At 37.9% G+C, this 16665-nt stretch overlaps 1 protein-coding gene across 1 annotated transcript in view; it reads right to left on the bottom strand.

The window, feature by feature from the left end:
* Positions 1-4649, bottom strand: part of PLEKHA5 (pleckstrin homology domain containing A5) — an 84646-nt gene extending 79997 nt beyond the window's left edge. The window contains exon 1 of the mRNA XM_057369498.1: positions 4631-4649. The gene's annotated coding sequence lies outside the window, so the exon portion shown is untranslated. The remainder of the gene's footprint in view (positions 1-4630) is intronic.
* Positions 4650-16665: the final 12016 nt, after the last annotated feature.

Raw genomic sequence — 16665 nt, 5'->3', positions numbered from 1 at the left:
TTCTAACTATATGATMATGAAAAATATCCTGGTGAAGACTCAGTTCATTGAGGAACACCTTATGTAAAGTGAAGAACAGTTGATTTCATTTGTTTCAGAGCAAGAGATCAGGGACAGGAGGACACTTGGATGGCAGACATCACACCCAACATCAATCATTTCAGGTAACTGTGAAACAGCAAAGAAAACCCAAAAGAAAACCACCCTCTGTATTGGGTGGGAACACTATTTTTTATCGACTTCTTCAGGAACTCATTTAAGTTTTTCTTATGYTGAATCTGGCTTTGGAAACACTTTTAAAGGACTAGTAAAACCATATCCAAAGAARCTAAATTAACTGCTGTTTACCATATGGAGGATTACACAATTCTCCTCTTACCACAGAAAACATAAGGAAGAGATTTGCAAGGCRGGGAATATTCATATGAAACCCAGAAGTGAAAATTCCTTCCCTTTTTATTTTTTTTTTCTTTCTGGACTACACACTCTATCAGGAAAGCAGAGTTTAGGCTACATTTCAAGACTGTAAAACAGAGGATTTGTAAGAAATACTTTTTTACAGCATCTCTCACATTATAGACTCTTTGCAGAATCAGCAACTTTAGAGATATTCCAGATCTATAAAGTAACTACACTATGCAGAATTTTTACAGATCTCCAGKTATTCAATACAGCTCTACTTGTTATGCTTCTGACATTAAATTGTTTATGAATGGTTTTCTTCTAGCATSCCAAATTTCCTTGCGTTCTTTATGGTTATCCAGCCTCTATATGGGTGTACTGCCCTTCCTAGCTCTGAAGGGTGGCAAGTTTTGAGATGTATTTATGGCCAGCAAGTTTAAGGCTGCACAGCACTTCAAGAATTGGCACAAAGAGGAGAAAACCCAACACCCCCGGTCACTCCTGGCTGAAAATACCAATATTTGTTTGCTACAAACCCAGATACCTGGTGCCCACTGAAACTCCAGGCACCACATAGCTCATGAAACAGGAATCACAGACCATCTCTAACTCCTCATCAGTCTGTTTTTGTGCATCCTACATGAAATCTCTAGAACAGGTTATTGGCTAGACCTGTAGGAAAAAAATTGTGCACATCACAATAAAAAAAATCCCTTGAAGACACAGTCTTTGAAGATATTTATGAACATTATTCTCCTCCTAAGCCATSTGAATCTCATAAAACAATTCATTTTAACAGTGGAAGGCTGTGGRAAAAAAAACCCACAAAACCCAAACATCAATTCACCAGCAATTTCTCATTCCACATGAAGAATGGGTACTGAAGGGAGTTTTGCATGTTGAAAACAGTCACTTRAATGAAACTCTTCCACRGTGCATGAATTTAGGCAGTGTAACKGTAGTGTTGCCTTGGGCTGAGTTTGCCCATGCCTGTTGATTCTATGGTGTGCTAACACTCAGCACGCTCCTGAGCCACRCCTGAGAATGCTATGCCAAGGACAAGTCAGCAAAAAAACATTTGCCATGGTCTCCTCCCTCCTCATGCCCTTTTCCTGGAGATAATTAAGGCAAAACCATCCAAACCAAACAACTTAGCCTACTTTACACATTTTAAACGAACAGAAAACACACAAGCCAAAACACATATYGGTAGAACAACTTCAGACAAAATTTATTTTCACTTTTTCTTGGAGGGTTCCAACCCTGAAATGATTGGCATGGCCCCATAACTAGTCTTTCATGATTCAGTGCTAAGTTAAAAGCTTGATTTCACAGAATGTATGTTATAGAAGCAAACAYGGTCTTCACAAAATAAGCGTTTTTAGTGTTTTGCAAAACAAACCCCAACATTGTAGAAAGTGAAAAYAGACCAACATATAAAGCAAATGAAATAAAATGTTGAGTTCAAGCAATAAATTAATCAGCTTCCTCAAAAACAAGTGTGAACAAGCAGCAATGCCTTGCCATGAGTGCTGTTCATACCTTTCCTCATCAAGAAGGTATTTTGAGGTAAAGAATTTATCCCATGCCCACTGCACTAAACTATTACACTGCTCAGGTGAAACCAGAAATTTGTCCCTTCCTCTCCCCACCTCCCAAAACAAACACCACACTTTGAGTTTTTTAAAATTTCTGACTAAATGACAGCTTTCACTTGTTTATTGCAAAAAAATTATTTCTATGGCAAGATAAGGGAAACTGCAGATCACACTGAATGCTCACAGCTGGTGTTCCTTTATTCACATTATTTAGATAAAACAGGAGTTTCAATACCAGAAGAAACACATGTAATCCCCTTTCCCCAGTAAAACAGACAGACTGATACACCTGGCTCAGTTTAGAAAAAGCCAGAAGTTGCTTTCAATCATGCAGCTCAGTGACATAGAGCTTTAAATACATCAATATATTTCTATTGTAGCTTAYATTGGATAGTCACAGCTTTATATGAAGATTTATTTCAAGGTTTAAAAAAACTTGCTCAAATTTAAACTGTATCTTTTTCTCTGAAAAAAGCACGAATCCTTCAAGAGAATGAGAACAAGTTCTCATGTTCTTAAGAACAAGAATATTACTCCTAAAGGCTGGGAAAAGTGACAGGAAAATTCCAGCCATCATCACTCTGAATATGGTTCCATTCAGTAAACCAACAAACCCAGAAAGTTCCATATTAACAATCACGATCAAGCAAACACACACAGTAAGCATTTCTAGACCTATACTTAAGAAAGGCCTCTCATTCCACTCCCTTTTATTTTCTGGAAAGGATTTAAGCACATYATCCTGATTAACTTAAAAGTAGGGCTGTACAGGGTAATTTGCTGAGGAAAACCATCAAATTAGAAGTTTGYGCACAATCCTAAATTTCTGTCAACAGAACAGCAAAACAGCTATTTGTGCCATTCAGTCTGCRTGTTTCCAAACCTAAAATGCTCCCAGCACCTCATTTTTGTGCACAGCCCCTCTGTTCATTTCCATCTAATAGTACATTCAGTAGSGTTTACATAAAACTAAAAGCACAGTGCACTTTAAACATCTTTGAAGACAGTTTGATATAACTGCCTATAAAAATCTATTTGGCTAAACCCAAATGAGACTAAAAAAACACTGACAAAACAAACCAGTAATAAAATTCACAGTAAAATTTAACTTATCAAGCTTTAAGTTAAAAAAAAAAAGCAGGCACCAAGTAGGGAAGATAAACATCTCACCAAAATGAAACATTAAAATTTATCTAAATTCAGCATTAAAATTTATTTGGAAACTATAATGACAGAGAAAATACTTCTTCTATTCATGATAACAGAGTTTAAAAWGCATTTCCCACAGCTCATTGCTTTTAGTTCTGGGTTGGGAGCCAAACCACCTACATGAAGAGTCAGAGCTACAAAGGAACTTCAGTGCTAACAGTCATCTTCCAAATCACATAAATCATAACTAATACAACAATTCTGCATCTGCAATACATCATCACCACACTACTGCATCACAAAAATTGCCAGTTGATGCATTAATGAAATTACCCTAAGTACAGRCTCCTGAAAGCTGATGTATGACATCCACGTAGCCACCCACAGCTCTGATTCAGGCCATCCAAATTCAGCCTGGGAATTATTTCCTGATGAAAATCAATATCTAACTTTTACCAAGATGAGTTGCACTATTCCCCAGAATCTTCAAACAGATGAATAAGACATTTTTGCATGTATTCATCCATCAAGACTTGTCAACCTCAAAAGAACACCGAAAGAAACCAAAACCAAAGTGACATAGCAAAACCCTGGACTTCCCTTGCCAAATAGCTCTGTGTAGATAAATGTGCTGTAATYTTCTAGCTATAAAAAATAAAAACCTTTTCAAAATTGGAATCTGACAAGATTTCCAAATGTCACAGTGCTGCAGCACTTTTACAATTAGACTTTTAACTGCCAGGGAGAAGAAGAGATATATTTTATATTTCTCCTGTGATGAGAAAACAGTTACCATGAAGTGGAAACTGATGTGTTTTTCAGTTATTTAAATCCAAAGCTACAACAAGATGCAGTTTTGTGGGTTGGTTGGTGGGTTTTTTCGAAATAATTTTTGTGCTGACAGATCCTGTAGCTAAATACATGACATCCTTACAGCAATAAAAATCCAGCTYGGCTTGTGACAGACACACAGACACATACATTGGCTAGAAATGTACCTGGTTTTCCATTTTGTGCCCTCCACAAGCATCTGTAACCCCCAAAATTGCATTTGAAACCTGGTGGTCCAGTAACACTGCTGTACGAGCTGTGTGTTWAAATCAGGTACAAATGTCTGTTTGGGAAGTACTTCCCATTCAGTGTGGCAAACTAATAATAAAAAAAAAAAAGCTCAATTTCTGCTACATTCAATCTCTATGAAATGTGATTTAGCACATAAGCATAACTAAATAAAAATTATGGAAGTTAGACACAGTTACCGTAAGTAATAAATCAATAACCATAACTTCTACCTACAATTAGGTTTCTACTCAAAATCTAACTTAAGTGCYATAAATGTTGTGTTCTGCTTTGCATATATAGTGAGTTACTGAATGCTGGACTAAAACAAAAAAAATCTAAGAAAAGCATTTTTCCAAAGGGGGAGGAAATGGTTTATGACTAAAGAAAAGCAGTTGTAAAAATGTATAAGAATTACTCACCAGCCTCCAGAGACATTAATTCTTTGCCACAAGCTTGACACASAAACAACAAAAGACACGTAAGGATGTGAGGGACGACCCTTTTCTCTTGGAAGCTGCTTCCCAATGAGCACTGCACAACCCTGACCCAGAGGAAAAGCAACTTAGCTGTCAGGATTGCCAGACTCTGAGAAAGCTGATACCAGAGTGATGTCACTTATTCCTGAACCATTACTGCGGCTCCAAACTATTGACTCTCCCCACCAATAAAATCTCATCCTCCAGATGATGGAAAACAAAGCATTTAACTATTAAGGATTAAGTTCCAGCAGGAGCTAATAGCACAGATTTTTAACTGCACATTATGAAGTTAGACAAATTATTACAGTAAGAGAAAGTGAAAACAAAAAAAAACCAAACCAAAAGAAGCCCCAGATGATATCTAAATATGCTCTTCTACTTATCTATAATTCTAAAACTTTACAGGTRAAGTTTTTATTTCTGCCAGCAGCAGTCAGAAAACACTTCATGAGATGAAGGGGCAGAGCAAAGACTGACATTACAGCACTGGGCAATTGTCTACACAGCTCCAGCTAATTCAGCTGAGATGTTCTTGACCTGGCATGGTGTTCCTCAGCCAGATCACCTTTCTCCCTTTTTTGAGCTCTTTCTGCCCCAAGTTTTGCCCCACAATGGAAGCTCAAGCTGCAGGAAGTACTTGCCCAATTCCACTGGGAAACATTTCTTTTGGATGAAAAGAAAAAACAAAACAACAATGGGCAAAGCCACAACGTTTGTGTGCTAAAATCAGGAACTTTTAATAATGAAATAAATGCATTCCAACTACTAATGCAAGATGTGAGGTTATAAACACTGTCAAGAACACCACAGAAAGGAAAGAAATTATCACAACAGGCACTGCAGGAAATTTCTATACAGGAAAGAAAAAATAGGGATTTACACTCTACTTAAAAAATATAAAGCAAAAAGGAGATGAAGAACATAAATAAATTATGCAGTACAAAAAAATTCACTTTTCCAAAACTAAAAAGCAGAGCTGCAGTTGCAGGGATGGCTGGGGTCTTCTACAAATCCCAAATTTTAGACTCCAGCACAGAGATCTTTCATATTAAAACTGTAAAAATCAAAGATTATCTTCACGAATATTTTCAAATTAACGTCACACACTTCTTTAAATATGACAGCCCACAAATTTCCAGCAGTCCTGAGCCAACACCATGCWAATTTTGAACTGGTTCGTAATCAACGGGGCATTGTGTGGGCAAGGACAGCCTTSAATTATCTACGAGGGCAGTGCAAGCCTTTCTCCACACAGAAGGTCTGATTCTTTGTACGTTTACTGGTGAAAGTTTGTGAGCTATAAAGAGATCAATCCTGCAGAAAAAAGGATGCAAATTCACAGGATAAATCACTAGTTTTTAAGAAATGATCCCACATGAGCAAGATGAGAAATTCTAGGGAATGCATACAGTAACAAAGTGGAAGGAACACAGAGGCCTTCAAAAGAAAGAAACTGCAACTCAAGTTAAAACAACAAAAACATTCTTCTGATAGGAAAAAAATAAGGACTGGGAAAATGCGGCCAAAAGTGCCCAAAAGTGGCACAGTCAGAATTTGCTTAAAATGGGGATCAAAAGCTGAGTTATTGTTCCTCAGTTTTCGGAGTGAACAGCACCAAAAACATGGCCTGGGGGGCATAATGAACTACAAATAAATGCACAGGACAAGCTGTTGTGGGGCTGGGAACAAAATGTTTCAGGAGAAGCAGCCAAGCGCAAAGCCAGGACTCCACTGGTGCATGGAACACTCCTACCAGGAGCCGAGTGAGATCATCAAACTCTTCTGCTGCAGAAACAGGTTGGATTCAAAATCCACAAGTGCTAAACCCTGAAGGCAAGTGACCTATTTTGAAACAACTTCACCTGCCACACTAAGAATAGCAAAAATCTGGAGTGCAAAACCTGTGAAATGCTGTTTCCAAAAAAGTATAGAATATGAGACTTCAGTCAAATATTAACAATGCAGAAATTATTTGGAACCAAAATTGAAGAGTTTTCCCATCACTCATGTGTTAAGTGGTCAGTATTAGACACTGTGCCTCTTTTTCTTGCTTGGCACATCCAATTTRCAAAACTGATCCACAGCCTGAAATGAAGTTAGCAATCATTTCCTCCTTTTTTTGTGACAGCATATGATAACTTTTATAGAAGTAATTAATCTCCTGTTAGTTCCGTGGCATTAAAGCCTCTGCCTGTAAGAGCTGTGCTATTTCCAGAAGAATCTAAATTTCATTAACAGCCTCCAGCCCTGGRTTCAGTGTTAAGATCTGATGAAGCATTAGCATGTGATGTTGGAAGACAAAGACCAAAGCAGCTGAAAGAGGGAAGAACTTCCAGTTTTGAGACATGGTAGCTTACCAGAATGCAAGGGCTGATTTTGAATGAGAGAAAAACTTARTATTTAATTATACCTTTCTGCTTTCTTTTTCAGTTTTCAATTTACTTTAAAAAATAGTTATTTCATAGGAAAAAAAATTACCATTTCTGAATTTCTGCAAACTGAGATTTGTTTGATGCTGAAGCACCATCATTTTAAACGAAGAGGTTAACTTCATGAAAATACAAAGACAGCTAAAACTAATCCTAACAGTCTATAAATCAGAGTAGGACAACAGGTCACAATTTCTCACTGTTGAACATGCTACCCTAGAGAGTTAAGGACTGTTCCACTTTATGTAATTTGCCATTTTCTAGAAGAAAAATCTTCAGCCAAACCAACACATAACTGGGCTGAAGGAGCAGGAAAAAATAAAATTGCCCTGGGCACATATGGACAGATGACAGCATGGCAATCTTACCTGTATCTTCCACAAAATTTAGGGGTTTATGCCCATGTTATTACCAAAGTCTTTAGACATTCCATTTAGGGGATGTGCTTCTGATTAGTTCAATAGGCTGCCTGATGGACAATCAGTGTAACTAATATAACATACAAAACCCTTAGGTCAAAAAGATGCCATAGGAATGAGGCTCATACAAAAATGTCAGATGTACAAGACTCTTGGTGGTCTTCAACCCCATGTCCGGAGACCCCAATACCAGATCAGATTACAAAGGCTCTTGTCCAGCTGGGTTTCAAAAATCTTCAAGAAAGGTGATGGAATCATTCTGTACTCAAGAGGCTTGTGTTTTTTACTATTATGACTTTAATCTGTTAGAATGCACTTTATTGCAATTTACGACCATTGCCCTTTTTACACTTCTGAAGAGCGTCTGTCTCATGTATAAAGTCCATGTARCTAACAAAAGGCTGCAGTTAAGTCCCTGCTTTTGTCTGCTCCTCAGGTTAAACACATGAACCCCTTCAKCCTCTTGTAGCATGGCCCTGGCCCTGCAGCCTGCAACTGCTGGACTCACTCGTGTTTGACTCCCTCTCTCATACGGCTGTGACCAAATCCAGACAGGTAATTCCAGAGATATTCCRAAGTGACAAACTGATGGAATAATCACCCTTCTCACCCCAGCAGCTGGGTGGTTAACCTCCATCCCATTAGAGCACAACATCCTGCTGGCTCCCACAGCACCCCCAGGCCATTTTCCAGGATTTTGCTCCTCACCTGGACACTCGCTCTGCTGAACTCCAGCGTGTTCCAATCTGCTCCTGCCTCCGCTGTGCTGAGGTCCCTGTGGATGATCACCCTGCCCTCGGGCCCTCTGATCCCTCCTTCCAAGGGTGCTGTCACCCAGGAACCTGCTGATGGTGCCTTCTGCTTTGCTTGCTGATCAGGGTTAAAATAGTTTCAGCCCACCATCAGCTCCAAGAGAGACTCCTTGTGAACAGCCACTGATTTAAAACTTCTAACTACTGATTGCTTAAGCCTCATGGTACAATCGAGTCTTCACCGCTCATCCAATCCATACCCCACACTCAGACACGAAAGATACAGCCTTGCTAAATGTAAGTGGTTTCCAGAGTTTTTCCCCTGTTGCAGAAGCAGTCATTCAAGATTTTTCCTTGATAAACCATCCTGGCTGTTTCTAATTACCTTCCAATTCTTCACATGCCTAGAAATAGTTTCTATGAAAATTTTCTCTTCAATATTCTCAATATTCARTAAATATTCAATATTTAGTTTCCCAAATTCTCTTTCTTGCCTTTTTTTTTTTTTTAAACACAATAATGTTTATGTTTCTCCAGTCACCGGGGTTATTTATCCATGTTGATAAAAGTCACTCTCATGGTGACGTCTGCCAGCTCACTCAGCTGTTCATGTTTTCAGAGTAAGAATCCATGGCTGTTTTGAGCATCAGTCAGAAAATAATTTACAAGTGAATGTCATATTAAAAAAAAAAAACCAAACCAAAAAGCAACCTAGGAGGGATAAGGGCCTTAAGGCAGCTTATATCTGTCAAAACAAAAAAAGAAAATGTGGAACAACAAATGACCCCACAGGAAACACACCACTGGCCCAGGGTGCTGATACACTCCAGGGTCTACTGGGAGCTACCATCTGATGTTTCTGCTGTATCCACAACCCTGCTGTAAATCTCTGACCCAAACATTTCCTTAAGCTTGCTCTGTTTAGTTTAAGCTCTTCAGACCACAAGCAAAAATGTTCATGAATTTTGAAGTAGGAATTTYGACTGCTTGCTGCTGACAGTACAGACAGAACAAGTTTTCCCAAAGGGAAAGCTCAACCTTGGCTTGCAACTGGAATGTCTTGTTCTGTCCCAAACATCAAAGAAGTTAAAGACACGTAACAGAAACTGCATGCAGCATGAACATTACCAGTCCAGCAGCCCCAGCAGGGAAGGCAAGGCACCAACAGCACTTTTTCCAATTACAGTGACGTACTGAGACACTGACAGAGAACCTTAAATGAGCTTGGGAACAGGCAGCATTTAGAGCTGTAGCCCTTCTAGAGTAACGTGTTTATAGTTTATATACAGCCTTTGATTCTATGCACTAAGAAGGAAAAGAAACAAAGTGAATGCTTCCTCCTTCCCAATGGTTTCAGAGGAAGAGACCAGCATTTTTAGATTTACTGCTGAAAGACGAGGATTAAAACAAATGTCTTGGTAAAGAATACATTAATTAAAAAAAAAAAAATTCTCAGCTACATCTTCTGTGGAAGCAAACTGCACCCCAATGCAGTGATGTAGTGACATTCCACTCTCACGCTGCAGGAGTTGCCATTAGGGAACAGCTGAAAGTAAACGTGTCAGGGAATTTCAGCATGTTGCTTAAGCCAACACCAGTCAGAATCTTCTCTTCACACTAATAACARTCACAGAATCATGGAATGGTTTGGGTTGGAAAAGACCCTAAAGATGATCTCGTTGCATGGCAGGGACACCTTCCACTATCCCAGGTTGCTCAGAGCCCCATCCAACCTGGCCTTGGAGACTTCCAGGGATGGGGCATCCACAGCTTCCCTGGGCAGTCTTTTCCAGTACCTGGCCACCCTCACMGTAAAGTACTTCTTCCTAATATCCAATCCAAACCTGCCCATTACAGTTTAAAACCATTGCCCTGTCACTATCTGTCTGTAGTTTCCCCCGTTGCTTTTCTAAAATGCACTTCATATTTAATCCAGAACGCAGCTCTTCACAAAAGAGCAATCATGAAACCTGATTATCTAGGAATTTTATTCACTGTAAAACAGATTTTCAAGCATGTGCCAGACATGAAGGACCCTCAGTCTCCCACAACTCCGCACTAAGGCCTGAATCTTCTGAGATGGAAGAGAGACATTTATTCCATTCCCTGAAGCCTGTGACAGTCTTCTGCTCCCCCCAGTGGCAAAACCCCAAATAAAATCCACAAGGAGGTCACTGAAGCAGCATCACTTGCTCATACACSACTGTTACTGGAGGTTCTCCAAGCCCAAATTTTCCAGTGAGTAAAGAATTTTTATTCTACAAAAAATAAACAAATGGTCTCAATCAACATTTATCTTGATTTGTACAACTTTTAGGAATTGATAAAGTAGTTGATAATGGAAACATTTAAAATTAATCTTTACTCATAAAGTTGACAGCAGTTTTTTGAGGTTATAATAAAGGAAAAAACTAAAACCTTCAAAAATAAAAGTATTTTTGATGCAAGTGTTAGTAGAAACCTTCTGTTTAAAAAAAAAAAATCACAGAAAGCTGCTGCCACACAGACATCACTTGCCTACTCTTATCAGCCTTCTAATGTTTTCCTTCTCTTAAGCTTCAAAAAGTTTTTTAAAAAGTGAGCATAATAAAAGTACTATTTCCTGCAAGGTGAACCAAATGAGTATTTAAAAAATAATTCTGCCATTTAGTGTACTTTCAGAATATTTATCTTAGATACAGTAAACACTTAGGTAAGCAGGACTCTTCTATATTCAAAGACTGACTGCAAAATTATGTAATTTCTAATATTTTTTGGCTTACATTATTGGCACCCATGATTATTTACCAGCTACCTTCAGAAAGGAATGGTAAGAACAGAACCTCAGGGCTTTTTTTCTATTTCATGAACAGAATGAGGTGAGATACTAAACCCACATTTGAAGGTCCAAAACAGTAACACAAGACTTTAAACACTGTATTTAAGAAAATAAATTATTGAATCTCACCGGTCCAAACTGAACCCATTGCACGCAAATACAACTTAATCAAGTTACCCTAAAACTTAATCGTTAAATTTGCCTGAAGTTTTATGCAGCCCAAGGAGTTTCCTGCATGGGTATTGAAAAACACCTATATGCTGTGCTGCTTTTAAATATATTGAAATGTGCAGTGTTTAGACAAACTCAAAGCTATCTAGCAGGTTAGAGAAGCCCCAAATGATACTGCAATTCATATGGTTTAAACTGCATCTAAAGAACTTCCATGCTGGAGTTTTTCCTCTTATTTCCAAGGATTCCTTTACTTCTAAACCAGAGAAACGACACCCTGCATTGTTCTTGCATTCTTCAAGTTTCCTAAGTGCTAYTAAGTCGAAGCCCTCAGATGCCACAAAGAGGTTCCAGCCAGGCTTTACATTGCTCATTTATTGAATAATTAACCATGAATTCTCAGTGTCTCTGCAGTGAGTGCTATCCCCACCGAGTACTGTCACATGTTGATAKGAGCATTATGAAAGCTGCACTGGAGCCAGCAAGGCAGGGTTTACACACAGATCTGTCACTGCATCCACGGACAGTGAGTGACATGCAAGAGCCATTGCTCTAACTTAAGGCTCTTTGAGTCAGGAAAGCTGAAAACCACCTTGTTGAGTTGAAATTAGATGTGTTCATCAAGCCAATTAGAAGAAAGGGAGTTTAGAGTCCAAGAGAGCGGGAAGAAGACTTGTTCATTTAATTTTATATGATTCTTTCTTTTTTTCTCTCCCTAAAAAGGAAGGTGCTAAACTGGTGGGATTGGCTGAAGTGGTCAAGAGAATTGTGTCGTTTAAAACCAGTCAGTTCATGAGTTTTAAGACCTAAAGATTTCTGAATTTCATTTCCATGCTTGTCTTTCAAATGTGTTCTGCAGACATTCCCTGAGGATTAAGGTGACTGTGAGAAGTAGCTTTCTAAGGATTTTTCTCCTCTGTCTTCTAATGGTTTTGCAAATGTTTGTAGCAGTGCACAGCAGTAGTTTAGCTTCACTAGCATGGTTTCTGTAAGCACATTCCAGTCAGCTCAGTTCATTCATTATGATATCTCAAAAATAATCAGGATATCAAATATTCACTACTCAAGCATGGAAAGATACATTTGCCCCAATAATTTTAACAAGATTCACAGGAGTTCAGCYCTTTGCAGAATGAATTCTGATGATCCCCTCTACTGGATTCTGCCTGTCAGAAAACACRAATTTAATGTTTTGACAGAAACAGAATTACTGGTAACCACAACTCCAGTGTCATAAAGAAAAAAAAAACCACCTAGTTAGAGGCTTCTTTATTCTATATATTTGGGTATTTATTTCTAACACATATGACATGTCAGAGCTATTTATCAATAACTTTAAACTGTAAATTGTAATTTCTGCCTCTAGAGCAAGGACTGTCATGTCAACAGAATCAGCAAAGGAAGCTACTGCCTTCAATTAATTTATTTTCTAGATAAAGWGCAGCAGGATCTTACTGATTATTATTCCTTGTTATTGTGTTTCTTCAATTAAGAATAATTCTTCTATGTTCATTCAGTATGAGAAAGCTCTAGAGAAGTGAATTTATATTCACGAGTCACACTGTCTACATTTTTATCAGTAAGAATGCTACTGGTGTGTGCAGGAAGTCCCACAAATCAGAAGAAGAAAAAGTGCACACAGTTTGCAAACACTAAAATGCTTTTCAGTGAGAAAGAGTCCAGTGTTCTAAACTGTAAACTTTTCCTCAATGCCACAGAGATATCAGAGCTGTGCAGGAAACCAGCTGGAAACATTTAAAAACTATTTGAAGTATTTTTCTTCTAACGTCTTTCAATAGCTCTACTATTTTCATTTAGTCTTTTATATAAAACTACAGAGGTAACAAGAGACAAAAAATTGAGCCTGGGAAGCTAAGGAACSTTCTGGGCCAGAAAGTCTAGAAATGTTAGAGAAACTCCAACAGTGTTTTGRTCAGTGTAAAGCAGTGGCTGGACTTACACAGGTATGGACACATCTCACACACTCACACTGCACTGGCTCTGACATTTCCTAGCTCCTGCTCTCTTGACTGCTGTTATTTTCCACAAGGTTCTCTGACTTTGTTACAGCTTTACAGAGGTGCAGCAGAAGTTTTCAGAAATTTTTGCGTGAAAATGGAGAAGGGGAATGCAGTCAGAATCTCTCAATATCACTTCAACACAGCTGTCAGAAAATGAYACATTGCTGCTCCAACAGACATGTCACTGCAACATAAAATGAAGAAATTAAATAAATCTAGTTCTATTGAAGTCCTGAACTGATTAATGTATTTAATAGTCCTGTCTCAACAAAATCTAAACTATTCTTACTTGATTTCAGCACAGACAAGGTAATGAAATAAAAAACTACATCCAATGGATGAAATTATCAATCTGAAGCTACCCTGTGATGAAAATCTTTACAAGACACGAGACAAGAATATCTTGGCGCTCAGGACCTTGAGCTGATGAATGAAGGACCTTAAATTTACTCTGTTAMAGGGCAGTGCTACAGTAAGGTACCAGAAGGGACCAGACTGCAAATCCACCAGAATTTCTAAATGGAATAATGCAAAACTGGTGGCTCAGATATTAAAACCAATCCACTTCATGAGCAAGAAGTTTCTCTGGGGCTATTTGGCCTTTCTTCCTGTGGGGCCAGGTGCAGGTTTGCAYTGACAAGCATTTCAGTGCCTGAGGTATTTGACTGACAGTCATCATCAAGCTAATTGCATCAGGGATGWGCCCTCTGGCTCCACTTTCTGCTTCACAGGTTTCCTCCATGATCTTGGTTAAACAAACCTCTGTTTCCATTCCCAATTTGTACTATCATGATATAAAATACTCCTCAAAGCAACTAAATACAGCTGTGAGATACCAATGCTGAAATGGAAGGTTGTGGGGAACATTTTCAACCTATTCTGATCACTTAAGGAGCAAGAAATAAAATTCAGCTGCCCCTGCAGATRCACATCTTGGCCAGAACCACACACTGTACTTGGAGACACTTTCAGAGGCAGCAATAAAAAACTTAAAAATTTTGACAGCCTCAGTGTGAGGGCTACTAAGGATATCTGTCTTGTCTTTGCTCACAGAGAGAACAAATGCACTGGGCAGAGTGGGCTGAAACAGATGGTATTACCAAAACTGGCATTGTTTAAGTCATGCCTTTCATTCTCTCCTATGACAACCTTGATGGTTCAGGCTATTTTCTCCAGGAAGAAAAGAAAAATTCATCCTATTTCTCAGAAGAGTAAATGCAGAAGAAAAAAGTCTAACTCAGATTTCCCAGGCAAGACACCATGTCTTGTATCAAATTTCTATTGAGTGAAATTGTTAAAACTTGTATTGATCTCCTGCATTACAGTGACAGCTCTGAAAACTTTTCTGTATTTCTTGTTTCTCAGTGCATTTTTTCCTCTCAAAAACTTCYATCATATGCTTRACMMWCYTKKYMARAAGRAMYKKYCMWTTWAARWWAWKSMAWWAARSCMWTTTTTCTGGTTTTGTTTTTAAATTAATCATGGATCRCCACTTAAAGGGACTTCAGTACAAAGACTCCACAGCAAATGCTGCTCCATGAAAACTTTGAAAGTCCTTCCACTAAAGATGTTATTCAGTTTCATCACCAAACACCATGTTTTCACTGATTAAAATGTTTTTATTCAGCTGTCCCTATGATTATTTTCATGTAAATAACAGATTATCTAACAACATAGTTATATTATGATATCTATATAATTCCCAGGAAAAAACCTTCTACATATTATTGTACATATTTTGGCGAAAGAAGCAAGGTGACCATGTGAAATACAAAGACAGTCAGCCAAATTTGGGAATAAACTTTAAACCACTGAAAACATTGAAATACAGGTYAAGTTAATAATTTCTATATAAATGGGAAAGTATTGAATATGAAAACCTTTTAGTATTTGAGGTTTTTTGATAAAATAGGAATTGCACACAAGTCCCTTCAAATGGCCTGAAGAAAATCATAATTAACACATTGAAAAAATTAAAACTTACGTATCATTTTAAGAAACATCCCTGTATACAATCCCTTTATTCAAAATCATTTGCTAAATTATCATTGACAGATATTCCCAAGAAATACCTATTCATTATTGAATTGTAATGATCGAGTTTATTCATGGCAAAAATCTGCCRAAATTCACAGGACTGTAATACACATTTTAAACCTCAGTGTGCTGAAAAAGTAGACAATTCTCATTCAGCAAGRACTTGGCCAACTCATTATTTCCATTCTCTTGGTACCAAAAGAGCCAAAGTTTTGGTTTGTTTTTTTAAAATAAAACAATTGCAAATATTTTAGGTTTTCACTTTAACGAACACATTTCTTAACTTACACTAGGCACACATAAAGAAGGAACTAATAATGCCTTCTTTGCTTTTCCACAAAGTCTCAGACTCAATGCTGGCATTACAGCCAATTATTTTAAATGAGTACTGGTGYACATTTTCTTTTTCATTTGGAAAAGTAAATTTAGCTCATGCTTGTGAAACATAGCTCCACTCCCTCCTCCACTCTATTAAAAAAAACAAAACAAAACAAAACAAACTAATACATGGCAGTATCAGATTGGAGCAAACTGTCTAAAATAGGTCAAGATCTGATGCAGAATGCTGACAAGGTTTTTAGATACAACCTTCAGCCTAAAATTGTCACAGGCTCTCCATCTGGCACACCGARTATGTGCAATTGTCAGCAGTAGTAAAATCTTTCATTTAGAACACAATGTGAATGGAAAAGGACCGAGCCTTCACTGTCCAAAAGATTTTAATAATTCAAAATGCACTTGGCAGGCAGTTGGAGTAATACATATACAGGAGGTTCCCCTTCACCTCACATCAGTTTGTTTTTTTTTTTTTTTCCCCTGTACAAATAATTTATGAAAATTCAAGCAAAAAAGTTTATTTAAACATTATTTCAGCAGTTGTGCTCCCACAAAATGACTRAAGCCACCACTACATTCTCACTCCTCTCCTGGCGAAAAAGTGCCACACAAGCAACTTCTTATTCATGTGAAAAAGAAAATTGATTTTTTTTCATCCTCTTCAAGAGATAACTCAACAGGTTGAATTGCATGCCTTATATTCCCAGTCATATGAGTGAGCTTCTCAAAGATMCTTCCAGAGACCTCCAGTTTCTAAAAATTAAAAAGGCAGGTCTACACAGAAGAGTCCTAGGAAATTAGACCTTTCTCTTTGGTACTTTACTGTGAGTTGTAAGATTGATCCACAACAAAATAATAATCYTAATAATCCTAACGATGGCTGGCATATCCAAAATGACTGAATCATAGCATTCTTTAAAAAGGAAAAGCACGGTTTTACTCAATTTCAGTTCTCGTTTCAGTGGAATTTAAATGCCTTTTGAACAAGCTTA

This window comes from Malurus melanocephalus, unplaced genomic scaffold, assembly GCF_030028575.1.
Source record: "Malurus melanocephalus ecotype Western Australia unplaced genomic scaffold, MMel_1.1 scaffold_112, whole genome shotgun sequence".
Classification (NCBI taxonomy): domain Eukaryota; kingdom Metazoa; phylum Chordata; class Aves; order Passeriformes; family Maluridae; genus Malurus; species Malurus melanocephalus.
This window is presented reverse-complemented; position numbering and strand designations above follow the sequence as displayed.